The following is a 15193-nucleotide window of genomic DNA, read 5'->3' on the forward strand; positions in this document are numbered from 1 at the left end:
GAGAAAAGAGAGCACGAGGCCTAATGCTGGTGTCACATAGTTTCTCATTATCCTAATGAGACTACTGGATTCGGGCTGTAGAATCACCTGTAGTGCAGGGGACTGAGTCTGGTCCCGCACCATGTGACAGCTGTCAACCTAATCTGGGTTCTGTCCTGGTTAACTGGCAGTGCCTCATCTCCACCCAAGAGCAGGGATGGTGGTGCATGACATAAATTACTCCTCATGGGAATCGTGGTCATTCATTTCTCTCAGTTACATTAGTCTCACATGTGTTGGGACAACCAAAGGCAGAGTAAAGTTCAGTAAGGTTTTATTGAAGTAACTGCATCTTAGATAATAAGGCATGTATTGCAATAACTAGGACAATGAAGCATAACAAGATTCAAATTGTGACAACGAGAGTAAAACACAAACATAACACTACCATATTGTCACAAGTGTTTGTAGAGATAGTTCCTACATAGGCTATGTTAGAGCACAGCATGTTAAGCTCTATTTCTGCCCTTCAGGTTCCCCTGGGAAGCCATCAACCCTCATACCTGAGCAAGAGGCCTGTAGTCCACATACGCAGCTGCAGCGAAGCAATCAGCATGTAGTTGTGTTCATCTGGCTGGAATCTCCCTCTAACGTACATGGGTCAAAGTAGTGTTTTTATAATAAAACAGCTTATGTTCCAAGAAAGGATCCCCATGTAAGAGTGTGTATGTTTCTGTGAACATTGAAGACAAAGCGTACCACTTTTGCCGGCAACCTATACTGTAGCCTTGAGAAAAGCACAGAATGAAAGAAATGTCTTGTTTAAGAACGTGGTGCCGACCTAGGCGGAGAACAGCTAGATAGGGAAAATAAAACAAGACCGCAAATATGGCTACTGTTAAAATAATATACCGAAGCTAAATAAAACATATCCAGGTTAAAGTGCACAGCGGCAGGCCTAGTTTTGCTAAAATAACATGTATAAAACTAACGCTAAAATAGCTACACAACACTGGGCCACAAACCCCAATATGGGATAAGTGTTAGTTAAGGATGTCATGACTCACCGTATCAAAAACAGCTGACAAATCAAGCAAGATCAGTTCCGTCTTCCCATCTGATTCACTCCGAAACTATAATAAAGCTGTTTCTGTAGTATGGTAAGATCTAAACCCACCTTGAGCTTCATCTAAGAGATTGTGCCTTGGGATTAACAAACAGTTTTTATCAGAAGGGGGACTATCAGAGCCTTTTTCCATTAACTAGGAAACTGGCCGGTGGTGATAACCCTGTTCATTAAATTTGTCAAAGTGGGAGCAACAGTCTCAGCTATTCCCTGAATAAGTTTTGGAGAACAGGGATCTAACAGTGCACTACAGTAGGTGAGTACGATAATTTCAATCAACATTAAATAACAGGAACTCTTTAAGCCCTTGATTATTAGTTTTGGGAGTTTAATCGCTGGGAAAGTAGGGGTTACTACTAATGTTTGCATCAAAATCGCTGCAAACAACTTCAACCTTATTTCTGAAATAGCTAGCCAGACTGTCACAGAGAAACTGATTAGGTGAGGCAGTAGCGGGAGAGGAATGCTTTTTGACAGTTTTAAACTGGGCCTGTAAATCAAATGCTACTAGTGGGCCTGCAACACTTGTTGTGCCCCCCACATTAGTAGCCCTATAATCATGTCTCAGACCTGCCACTGCAGTGTCTGTGTGTGCAGGTATAACCTGCCAATTCGACTTGGCAAGTGTACCCACTTACCAGGCCTAGACCTTCCCTTTTCTTACATGTAAGACACCCCTACGGTAGGCCCTAGGTAGCCCCCTGGGCAGGGTGCAGTGTATGTTTAAAGTATGACATACACTAATGTGTTTTATATGTCTTAAGAGTTAAAGACTGCTAAATTTGATTTTCACTGTTGCAAGGCCCATTCCTCTCATAGGTAAACATTGGGGCTGCTTTTAAATATCATTAAAGTGTAGATTTCCTTTGGAAGCGGATAGACATGTGGAGTTTGGGGTCTCTGAGCTCACAATTTAAAAATACATCTTTTAGTAAAGTTGATTTTAAGATTGTGTGTTTGAAAATGCCACTTTTAGAAAGTGAGCATTTTCTTGCTTAAACCCTTCTGTGAATCTGCCTGTTTGTGGATTCCCTGTCTGGGTCAGTTTGATAGTTGGGCTGTATGCACCTCTCTCTAGACAGTGGCACAAAGGGAGCTGGGGTGTAGCCTGAATATCCTGATGAGCCATCTGTGCTAGGAGGGTGGGGAGGAGTGGTCACTCACACCTGAAAGGGCTGTGCCTGCCCTCACACAATGCAGTCTCCAACCCACTGGTGTGTGTCTGTGGCCTGGCCTGGTCAAGGCAGGATTTCACAAAGAAGAGAGTTTTTTCTTTGAAGCAAACCTACTTCAAAGGCCAAAATGGGTATAAGAAGAGCACCCAAAACCACAGACTTTAGATCACTGCTGGAAACCAAGAGGAACCTCTGCCTGAAGAAGAGCTGAGGAAGAAGAGCTTCCTTGCCTGTGACTGTGCTTTGTGGAGCTATCCTGCAGTTTCTGCTTCTGCCTGTGCAAGAAGACAAAGACTGGACTTTGTGTGCCTTCCTTCTTGTGAAGAACTCTCCAAGGGCTTGAAACTGAACTTGCCTCCTGTTGTTGAAGTCTCAGGGACAGCAAATACTTCTCCCTGCCATCACCTGGTGTCTCTTCTGATTCTCTTGCCCTGCCAAGAGGTACCCTATCCAGTTCCTGGGGCCTAGAAAGGAGAAGCTGGCAGGCCAAGTTTAAGAAATCCACGCACAGACTGCCGTGTGGGAAAAATTTCAGCGCAACCTCCAGAAAAACAATGAGCTGACGGCTTTGCGGCTGAAATCGATGCTCCGCCTGCAGTGCAGCTGGGAGATCGACACACGCAGCTGGGGAAATGACGCGCAGCATCGCTGATGGAGGCTGGTGAGATCGCAACCTACACTGCGCGTCTTTTGGATCACTGCGTGGCAGGATTTCTGACGCAAACATCGCTGGGCATGTAGAAACGACACAAAGCCTGCCCGGACCAGAGAGTGCTTGTCCGGATCGACGCATCACTCTCCTGTGGAGGGAAGAAACAATGCACGCTGACCCAACTGAAGGAGAAACGATGCAGGGTCTCACTCATGAGTAAAATCGATGCATCACAAGCTTCTTTCAACACACACTCGCCCATGCAGAGTTATTTTTGACACGACCCAAGTACATTTTCACGCTAACAGCATTAGTGTTGTGTTTAAAAGAACATGAAGACTCCTTTTGCTTTTTAATTATTAACTTGACTTGTGTATGTTGGATTTTGGTTGTTTTGGTCTTGTTTTGTTTAGATAAATATTCTCTATTTTTCTAAACCTGTGTTGTGTCATTTTGTAGTGTTTACATTGAGTTACTGTGTGTGTTGGTACAAATACTTTACACCTAGCACTCTGAAGTTAAGCCTGCCTGCTCGTGCCAAGCTACCAAGCGGGTGAGCGGAGGTTAGCTGAGTGTGATTCTCTTTTACCATGACTAGAGTGAGGGTCCTAGCTTGGACAGGGGGTAACCTGACTGCCAACCTAAGACCCTATTTCTAACATGTCTTAAAAATGAAGCCCCAGGAAAAACAATAGCATCAATCTAGATGCCAGTGCCACACTAAAAGAATAAGAATATGTATGAGTAGCAGACGTATTTGTGCTATCGGCCTCATTATGATCTTGACAGATGGGATACTCCATCCTAAACATGACGGATACCCCGACCGCTACATTTTACAAGTTCCATTATGTCCTTTGGAACTTGTAAAGCGGTGTCGGATAGGGATGTCCGTCACTTTTGTGAAGGGGATTCCATTCGCCAAAGTGATAATGAGGCTCTAAGATTGGATGGCACTTGATGAAACCAACCAACCCTAGATATTGGTGAGAACTAGGCAGCTTAGGCAATCCAGGGACTCATTGCAATTTCTTACAGTAAATGTTCTGCACATTTTAAACGTTGGGTGAAATCACAGAATCAAAGAATCACAGCTTTATGACAAAAGAGAAAACCCTTTGACCCAAAGAATGTAGGGCTCTGGGGAGCTGCTATAACTGAGAGAGCTCCTATAGCAGCTGAAGAAATGGAGTGAGTGTAAGTCAGATACTCATGGCTAACTGTCCCTGGGCCTGAAGATTGCCGCTGCCCTTCAAAAATATTTATGATATTTTTAAGGCATTGCCAAAATCTGTCAACTCATGTCAAATCATTGGAGAAGAAAACTGTATGGACCTCTGGGGCAAAGGGACGGCCCTTTCAAATAAACAAATACTCCCGGGCATCTAGTCAGATGAGCGCCCTCAGAGATTTATCAGACTGAGAATAAATGGCCAATTGTGATGTCAAAGGAGAATTAAAAAATGGTCCTTTCTGAGGAGGGGGCAGCTAAGTATCAGGAAGGGCCAACGTTTAACCTCATTGATAAAAAATGCAAAATACATATAATCTCTGGTCTACTAGTAGGATGTCTGGTCCCCTGGAGCTAAACACACCAATCCCTCCTGACCAGGGACCAAAAAGTCTGCATAACCTCCCAAGGAGAGGTATGTGTGGGCCAGTACCATTAATGGCGGATCCTTCTTCCCCATTCAAATAAATATAACTCCTTGGCATGGGGTGAAGATATACATCTATATATCTATATCTATACATAAATATATATATACATTCAGGGATGTTATAGATTTTTTTTTTAAAACAAATAAATTAATTTAAAACACCAAATGTTATAGGGATGTTATATATATATTGAGAGAACAACAGAACCATGGGAGGAGCCTCAAGGCCCTCGCGGGCCTAACGGCTCCTCAAATCCTGTGGGAGCCAGCATTGCTCCCACAAGCAGGGAGCTGCTTTAAATAACAGCTAACTGTCTGGGGGAACAATGTTTTCATATGTTTCCCTGCAAGCATATTTGCATTAATTTTTATTAAAGCCCTATGGGGGTGGTGGTTCCAGGGGCTGTGGGGGGGGGCTCATCCCCCCGCATTCATTGTCATTAAAGCCCCAGGGAAGTGGCAGTCCCTGGGACTGGAGCAGGGGCCACACATCCTCACTATATGCGATGTAATAATCACCCTATGGAGGTGGCTGTTCCTGGGGTTTCAGCAAGCCCAGGAGGGGAAGCCCTGTGCACCCCCTCCTTATGTTGGACATGCCCCCAGAGAGTTGACCCACTGGGCCTTCATTAAAAGCAAGTGCGGTTGCCTGCATTTGTTCTTTAAAAACAAATTTTGTGAATTTGCAACGTCATCATGAATTCATAGCATCAAATGTTTTTTAAAAGTGCTTTTTTGCCCTGACGGGGTCCCTCTGGGGACTTCAGCAGCAGAGCTAATGGGTCAGGCTGCATCTACCCTGACCTGTTTTCTTTTTTTCACTTTTTTTTCTGGAACTTGGCTAAAGCCGAGTCCCAAGATGGCTGCCACCACTTCCTGGTTTAAAGTGTTCGCAGGCAATCAGAACTCTGCAGCTCTCTGCACGAGCTCCTATTATTCACAAAGTCATTGGGGTGGATCTGCAACACTAGATATACAAATTTATTTTCCCTTTATTATCTCAAAGACCACTGAAAGGATTTACATTAAATAAGACAAAGCATAATCCGTGGACGAAAGCTAGCTTTCTGCCAAATTTGGTATATTTTCATCCAGCGGTTCGAGCTGTGGTTGTGTTCAAAGTTCTAATAGGAATTAACATATAAAACAGATGTTTTTGAGCCCCCTTTTTTCTGCCCCCACTTGACAGATCACCCTGAAAGTTATAGTGTGCAATATATATATTTGGGGTGATCCGTCAAGCAGAAGCCAAGAAAAAGGGGCTGCTAAAAAAGTTGTGTTTCCCATGTTAATTCCCATAGGACCTTTAGATACACCTACAGCCCAAACTACTGGATGAAGTTGCACCCAGTTTAGCAGAAAGCTAGTTTTCAGTATTCAGTTTGTGCTTCCACTTATTTGATGTAAATCCGTTTAGTAGTTTTTGAGAAATTTTGGAAAATCCAATTTGTATATCTCTGGCTGCAGCAACTTGAAGATTATTTCATGAATATCTGGTGGAAATTCACAGGTTTTCACGAAAGCGCATGCAAAAAGAAGTACTGTAATTGGCTGACTGCAACATGACTAGAAAGTTCTGGTGGCCATTTTATTTCACAAGACATAGGGGGTCATTCTGACCCCGGCCGGCGGCGGAAGCCTCCGGCCTGGCTGGGACCGCCAGAATACCGCTGCGCGGTCAAAAGCCCGCCGCGGGTATTCTGGGTTTCCCGCTGGGCTGGCGGGCGACCGCCAGAAGGCCGCCCGCCAGCCCAGCGGGAAACACCTTTCCATGAGGATGCCGGCTCCGAATGGAGCCGGCGGAGTGGAAGGGGTGCGACGGGTGCAGTTGCACCCGTCGCGATTTTCAGTGTCTACATGGCAGACACTGAAAATCTAGGTGGGGCCCCACGACACCCATGACACCCCTCACTGCCATCCTGTTCCTGGCAGTCACAACCGCCAGGAAAAGGATGGCGGTGAGGGAGTCGGAATCCCCATGGCGGCGCAGCAAGCTGCGCCGCCATGGAGGATACCTCAGGGCAGCTGAAAACCGGCGGTCTCCGTTTCTGACCGCGGCCAAACCGCCGCGGTCAGAATGCCCTTGGGAGCACCGCCAGCCTGTTGGCGGTGCTCCCGCGGTCGTTGACCCTGGCGGTCAATGACCGCCAGGGTCAGAATGACCCCCATAGTCCCCAGCAGTGAAAATCCTAATTGAAAGTTTCATAAAATGTCCGGTTAAATGTACCCTGGCCCCAGGGGTGTGATATAGGTGTGTTTTAAGGGGAAATTATGAGGTTAAAATAATTTCACATCACCATGTGCGATATTCACAAAAACTCACAAATGTTCATGAATTTTCGCAAAATATTCGCAAATATGATACAAATCTGAAAGAAATATCACAGACTCATTTGTACACTAACTCATTCACTCATACATGTACTTAGAAAATCATGTGTCCACTCACACACCCATTCAGAAACTCATGCACCCACTCACATCCACTCATAGACTCACATACCCTTTTTCAGACCCACTCAGACACTCACAAGCCCATTCACAGTTCCACTGAGAGAGACAGTACTTATGGCCAATGTGCGCTGAGCATGGCCAAAGGCTGTGTATTGCATGGGGTTGGGTGTTTAAAAGGGCTTGGCTGCAAGGCGTGGCTGCAGGCCAGGCCTTGCAACCACCCATTGCTGCGCATGACCTTTTTCCGTGTGCGGCAGGGGTCAGAATAACATGTAGTAATTAAAATTATTTTACATTAAAAAACATAGATATTCACTGAAAAAACAAAGGTTACAGGGACATTACAATTAAGTTTTGAATTTACTCATACAAAACCAAAGAAATTCAGCAGTTATAGTTAGAGTTCTTTAAAGTAACTATAGCTTGCATCCTTCGCCATCCACAGCTAATTTCTCCACATATTCTATCAATGGTGATATCCTCTATGGCATCTTTGATATTATCACTGCAACATTTGCAATAAAATTATTGATAAGAAACCTGTGCATGACAAGGGCACGAGTTATAATTACTTGAAAGAACTTTAACTATAACTGCTGAATTTCCATGCCTTTGTACAAGTAAATTCAAAACCTTACTGTAACGTCCCTGTAACCTTTGTTTTTTTCAGTGAATACCTATATAAATATTTATATATATATATATATATATCTACTGGAGAGCTTGAGAACTCATCTGGGGGGGGTCCATTTCTTCTCAAATTGTGTTTGCCCAAGCAGGGCTGAAATGGACAGGCTCATAATTGCTCGTCTAGGCAGCAGTTTCTTTCAAACCTTTTTTCTGCATTTTTCTTCTCAGTGTTTTGAAGGAGATTTCTTTTTTTTTTTTTTACTCCCGGTTTCTTGTTTTTGTTTGAGCCCTTTTTAAAAAATAAAGAAAGTGAAAAATGGTAAAAAACACAAAAAATGCAGTTGTACAAATTGTTACTCAAAAAAGCTATTTTCAAAGCTACTCTATACTTTCACTATGTATGTTGTTTGTACTATGTTCACCTTTTTTTCTTCTTGGTTGCTCCAGCGAACCACTCACAAGAGTCATGATGCTCTCATATTCAAAATGGGTGACTATCGTGAGATTCTTGTGAGAGCCAGGTGCACAGTTCTCTGCTTCCACTGTAAGGTGACAGTTTGCTAGTTTGCACTTGTGAGCGTCTCGCAAAAGTGTACTTTTATAAATGGAATTTACATTTTCACTGAACATATCCTGTTGTAATAGGTATTATTTATATGCACCAGATTTTCGCTACCCATTTTTTATTATTTAAAAAAAATACTTTACAGGTACAATTTACATTTTCCTTCATTACATTACGTACCACTTACAATCCCCACTACTAGACAATCAAGAGAAAATGGCCTCTCCACTGAGAGCTTGAATTAAAAAAACTAGTGTGTAGAGTAGAGTGTAAAGAGACACTGCCTCTCCATTCACACCTTTTCCTGGCTCAATAGTATGCATTATAGGATAGTACTCACCTCACATGTAACACCTCACTTTTCCATACTAGAATTACAAGTACTGCCATCCCCATTAAAATCTCTCCACAGGGAAATAACCATATTCATTAGTCTGTGGAAATGGATTTCATTCAATCATAGCTCTCCGCAGCTTAACATGTATGTGTATGCATTAGTAGGTAGGGGACATTGTCTTCTGTACTAACACCTATCTCCAGGACAACTTTGATGTGCAGTATGGTGTAATGAACCAGTGGCATCTGTCCTCATACCTCTCCTCTACTCATTCCTCTTCTAATGCTGACAGGAATGCATAGTAGACTGTGGTGAGAAACTGCCCTGTTCCTGATGCAAGTCTCTTGCATGATAATTCTGCATAGTAAAAAGTGTGGAGAGACTGGGCTCTCTCCTGTGATGTGTCTCTTGGATAATGCTTATGCAAATAAGGGTGTGAAAGGTGGTCACACCATTCCCAAGTATGACAGAAATACAAGTAAACTATGGAGTTTCCTTTATACACATAAGTATGTCTTGCATAACATCTACAGAGATTATGATATGCAAACACTCTGCCTTTTTCAGGTGAGATATCTCCCCAGAGTACATACATTTGAAATCGGCTGTTGGTAGAAACTGTTCCCTCTGCAAAATCGCCTCTTCATAATGATGAATGTCCATAATGGAGTATAACATGGACTATTGTCTCTCTTCAGAACTGTGTCTTGGACAACTTGTGTCCCTATGTCATTGTGAAGACATACTTACCTATGCTTCAGATGCCTCCCAATGGCAACACCCATATATATTAGGGTGTGCACAGCAGCTGATAGCAGTATGTATTAGAGTATACACATGCACTTACCTCTGTGTTAAGATCCCTCTCTTGCATCAATGTTACCAGTATTACAGCATGCAACACCTCAGTGTGGCATGCCAACTAACCATACCTGCATTTTAAAACAATTCACTCCTCTATTATTAACTCTCCATAGAGTAAAAGATGAGCATAGTATCATTTACATACATCTACATTTAATAGCATATTTAACAGTACCTCGAACATGGTACTGCCAGTTTTATTGAATTTCACAATTCTATAATAACCTTCAGATTTACAATAAATATTAAGGAAACAAATCCACAGTAACATTAAACTTATTTATTACAACAAAACAATTTAACAATACAAAACTACACCAACTATACTAACAAACATTCTAAACAACTATAACATTAAAAAAACAATTTTAAAACACATAACATGTTTTCTAACACTCATAAGCACTTCCTAAAACAGCCACCCTTACACTTTATTTGCCTACAGGATTTTGATGTAGGTAGCACTTCTTTTAAGGGACGGGCGCAAAGCGCTCCATCCCTCTTCTAATCTCTCTTTCGGGGGATTTTAACCATGCCCATGTTAAGTCAGTCACTTTCATTAGTTAGTGAGCTTGCCTTTTAAAATCCGCTGGTTTTCATTCATAAAAGGCATGCATACATCATCCCTTTTCTGGTGTTTAGCCCTCCTCGAGAGCACCAGTAAACTACTGAAAACATATGAGGCCCCATGTTTTACGTATGGTTTCTGGCTACTAATAGCTCTAACTCGACGTAATGCGAGACCCGTTGCATTGCAAATGCTTGTTGAGTCTTGTAGCCACCATAGCCTGACAAATAGCCTTTGGATTCTGGCCAGGTGGCAATAAATTCTCAGCAAAGCATTATATCTATATAAACAGTTCACAAAGTCTAGCTCCTCTAGAATTAGCCCATGCTGCTGGAGAAATCAAGTGTTCAGACAACTGCACATCTTCCCAACTTGAATACACTGTGTCTAAACAGGTAGTTATTGATGAACAGCACAATAATCCTGCCCTTCTTAACAAGACTCTTATTTAAGCAGATAATTTTCCTCCTCAGAGACAAGTTTCTATTTTCCTCCTGAAAAAGACATTATTACCAAAAAGATAAAAATTAAATATAGGTCAATAATTGACAACAGGGATACATCAGTACATTTTGTAAACATAATATGCAGAGTCTAAAAAGAGCAACCAGGGCAACCAGATTAGTTATTTTGTGACGGATACTTTAATCCTTAGCGTTGCAGTATGCGAACAAAAATACAAATATACATTATGTGTCCGGATAAGTGAGGGTCCTTCGTGATATCAAGGACCAATAGTACACATCAGGCTACGTTACCTGTCAGCGCTACCTTACGCTGTACCCGGCACGCTTACCGAAGCGTCACTGACTCCCGGATCCTGGGGAATCACCGATCTCTGCTCCAATTCGCAGACTTGGTCTACTGAGACCTCAGACGGAGTGTGTATCCCATACTACGGATTCACCCTTTGGGGTATTCTTATGCCCTGATGTGTACTATTGGTCCTTGATATCACGAAGGACCCTCACTTATCCGGACACATAAATCACAATCTTCCGGCCTTGAAGAAGTCCGTAAGGACGAAACACGTGTTGGCTATCACTGATCTCACGTATTTTCAATTGTTTACATGGACTTTGTACATCTATGTATATTTGTATTTTTGTTCGCATACTGCAACGCTAAGGATTAAAGTATCCGTCACAAAATAACTAATCTTGGAGTGCCCTGGTTGCTCTTTTTAGACTCTGCATATTGTTTTATACAGCACTCAACGTAGTCGGTGCTCTGCTACCGCCTATGTGTCTGTGTATTTTCGAAACCCGTGGTGGTTGGGTTTCTGCACCAGGTTGGCACCCAACATATGTTTGTACTCTTGATAATATATTTCTGTATTTACTTTCTGCCAGATGTGCAATGATAAGCATTTAACCACTTCTTCTGAGGAATGTTGACTTATTGCACATTTTGTAAACATGTCTACATCTTTTACCTACAATCCCATATTTAGATCTAATGCACCATTAAGTTGTTATTCCTTTCTCCTGAAAAAATCCACACCTGTGCCCAGTGCAGGTTTTTCACACATACATTATAACTTGCCATCAAACCTTGTCTCATAAAAGCTTATAAAGTAACACATTCCTCTTGAGACAACTTTGCTGACACTCACCACAGCTTTTCACTCTAGAAATAGCAATATGTCCACTCAAACATTTCAAAGAGCTAAAGTATTATGAGGTTCATAACTACAGTACAGCTTGTATCATTAAATTATTTGTTCTATAATTTGGCAAGCACTGCTTTCTTCACTTACAAGTACCCATAGTTTGAACATTTAATTTTTAACACAATCTGCAAACCTTCCTCACATCTCTCTTCATTGTAATATGTGCCTTAAAATCCTATATTAATATATCTACACCACCCAAACACCTTTCTCTCTATAAACACGACAGCTTCGGACACTAGACCCAGCCAACCACCAAGAACCTACAACCCCAGCCATCACCCTCAACGCCTGGACTCACATCAGCACGGAGGAGACCAAAGCTACCATGAATTCCATCCACCCCGGTGCCCCCAACAAAGCCGATGACATCATCGTCCCGCATCTCCAGACCATCATCAACAGCTCGTTTGCTTCTGCCACCTTCCCCGAGAGCTGGAAAAACGCAGAAGTCAACGCCCTACTGAAGAAACCTACGGCGGACCCCAGCGACCTGAAGAACTTCTGTCCTATCTCACTCCTCCCCTTCCCTGCCAAAGTCATAGAGAAGACCGTCAACAAGCAACTTACCAACTTCCTTGAAGACAACAACCTACTCGACCCCTCTCAGTCCGGATTCCAAGCCAATCACAGCACAGAAACCGCCCTCATCTCAGTCACAGACGACATCAGAACTCTGATGGACAACGGAGAAACAGTCGCCCTCATCCTCCTCGACCTATCGGCTGCCTTCGACACCGTCTGCCACCGAACCCTAACATCCCACCTGTGCTCCACTGGCATCCAAGGATTGGCCCTGGACTGGATCTCCTCTTACCTCTCTAACCGCTCCCAAAGAGTCTACCTCCCTCCGTTCTGCTCAGACCCCACCGAGATCATCTGCGGCGTCCCACAAGGCTCCTCGCTCAGCCCGACTCTCTTCAATGTCTACATGAGCCCCCTCGCCGACATCGTACGCAAACACAACATCAACATCACCTCCTATCCCGATGACACTCAGCTGATACTTTCCCTCACCAAGGACCCCACTGACGCCAAGACCAACCTGCAAGATGGAATGAAAGACGTCGCAGAATGGATGAAACTCAGCCGTCTGAAACTGAACTCAGAAAAAACGGAAGTCCTCATCCTCAGAAACACCCCGTCCGCCTGGGACGCCCTAGGCACCGCACCAACCCCCTCAGACCACGCATGCAACCTCGGATTCATCCTGGACCCGCTTCTCACCATGACCAAACAAGTCAACGCCGTATCATCTTCCTGCTTCCTCACCCTCCGCATGCTCCGAAATATCTTCTGTTGGATCCCCGCTGACACCAGAAAGACTGTGACCCTCGCCCTCGTCACGAGCCACCTGGACTACGGAAACACCCTATACGCAGGAACCACCGCTAAACTCCAGAAACGTCTGCAGCGAATACAAAACGCCTCCGCCCGCCTCGTCCTCGACATACCCAGCAACAGCCACATCTCCGCCCACCTGAGACACCTGCACTGGCTTCCCGTCAACAAAAGGATCACCTTCCGGCTCCTCACCCACGCACACAAAGCCCTCCACAACAAGGGACCCGAATACCCCAACTGTCGCCTCAGTTTCTACACGCCCACCCGTCAACTTTGCTCCGCCAACCTCGCACTCGCAGCTGTCCCTCGCATCCGCCGCACCACGGCAGGTGGGAAATCCTTCTCCTACCTGGCGGCCAAGACATGGAATTCCCTCCCCACCAACCTCAGGACCACCCAGGACCACCTCGCATTCCAGAGGCAGCTCAAGACCTGGCTCTTCGAGCAGCAGTAACCCCCTCCCCCTAGCGCCTTGAGACCCTCACGGGTGAGTAGCGTGCTTTATAAATGTCTTTTGATTGATTGATTGATATAAACATACTGTGGAACAAGTGTACCAACATTAGTACACTTAACAACACTTCACAAGAAAGTTTTCAAAATATATTGCTAAATACCTGAACTTGGAAATCTTCCTTAAATGCAAATTACAACACCAGTCAATTTCAAACCAGATGCATTAACTTCTGCTTAGCACAGCTCAAAGAGACTTCCTTTTCCTCCAAAGCATGAAGGACAGACAGAGCTATTTCTGGTTCTGCACCCAATCACGTCATGGCATTTATCCAAACATGTAATTAGAATGGTAACTACTGGTTGAGCCGTAGCCCTGTTTTTGTTGCAAGACTCTCTCAGGATTGTAAAACATCTCATACCAGACCCATTTATTTTCTTCATAGTAGTTATTCTTCGGACACCTCCTCTCTATACTCTGCACACACACAGCAGTCTCAACTAAAACCTCTCCCTTGGAAAATATTTTGTGCACCTCACTTTTCGTTTTACAATCTTATGAGTATTCCATGAGTGCGGGAGCACCCTAATGCATGCCTTCAGCTGTGTATTTCTCTGTCTCTCATGAGAATCTTGTGAGCTGAAGCATTTAGGATATTTCTCATGGAGAACAGGTCTGCATCCTTTAGTATGGATAGTAGAGTATTCAAACACATAAGCCTGTGCACTGACAACTTTCTTTATAATCAGTTTTCTCTACAACCCAAACCTTCTTTCCACAATATCGCAAGACTCTTGTGAGATCAAAAATTAATTTTAAATCACACAGTGTGCACTCTTCTTCATTGCAGTACTTACAACTTTTACTTCCTTCTCCTACGACTTTATGAATAAGTAACCACTCCAGTCCCACCGTTCCACCATATGGCAGCAGTATAAAGCAGGGAGTGATGAGAGACTGGACTCCTCAAAAACATCTCACCACACAATAAACACTCTATACAGTAGGGTATAATATGGACTGGCCATTTCACTGAGTCCTCTCCCACGACAACAGGTTTGTGCATTATAGTGTAGCCATGGATTGTCTCACCAGTAAGAACTCTCACTTGGATGAAGGGTGTGTGTAATAGTATATAGGAAGAAACTGGCCGCTACACTAAGAGTTGACTCAGATTACAGTTATGCATACCAGGGTGTGTGCCGGGACCTGTCTCTCCAATAAGACCTCTCTCCTGGATGACAGGTGCACATAGTAGGCTGTGGGAAGGAAGGGTGTGTCTAGTAGGGTGTTTGGATGGACTAGCCTCTATCCTAAGATATCTCTGTTGAATAACAGATATACAATTAGAATATGGTGAGGAAATGACCTCTGTACTGAGAAGTTTATCTTGGATGACAAGCATACAGGCTAGGATACAGACAGACTGCCAGGTCAGCTCAGATATCTTTCCAGAGTAACATATGTCCAAAATAGGTTGTGAGTATAGACTTGTGGCAGTGGGCATAGCGATAGGGAGAAATGAGGCACTCAGGTGGGTGATTGAATATATAAGTGGTTTATTGTAAATTACTGGTATCTTTGTAACAGTCACAGTCTTCTCTCGCTATGTTTTGGTGATCTCCTTTGTTCTCTTCTTTCTCAGAGTTCCCGGTAGCTGGTGGTGGCTTCCCGGCGGTGGTATCGTTAGGTGGACTAGAAAAAGGAACGAA

Source organism: Pleurodeles waltl, chromosome 3_1, assembly GCF_031143425.1.
Source record: "Pleurodeles waltl isolate 20211129_DDA chromosome 3_1, aPleWal1.hap1.20221129, whole genome shotgun sequence".
Taxonomy (NCBI): Eukaryota; Metazoa; Chordata; class Amphibia; order Caudata; family Salamandridae; genus Pleurodeles; species Pleurodeles waltl.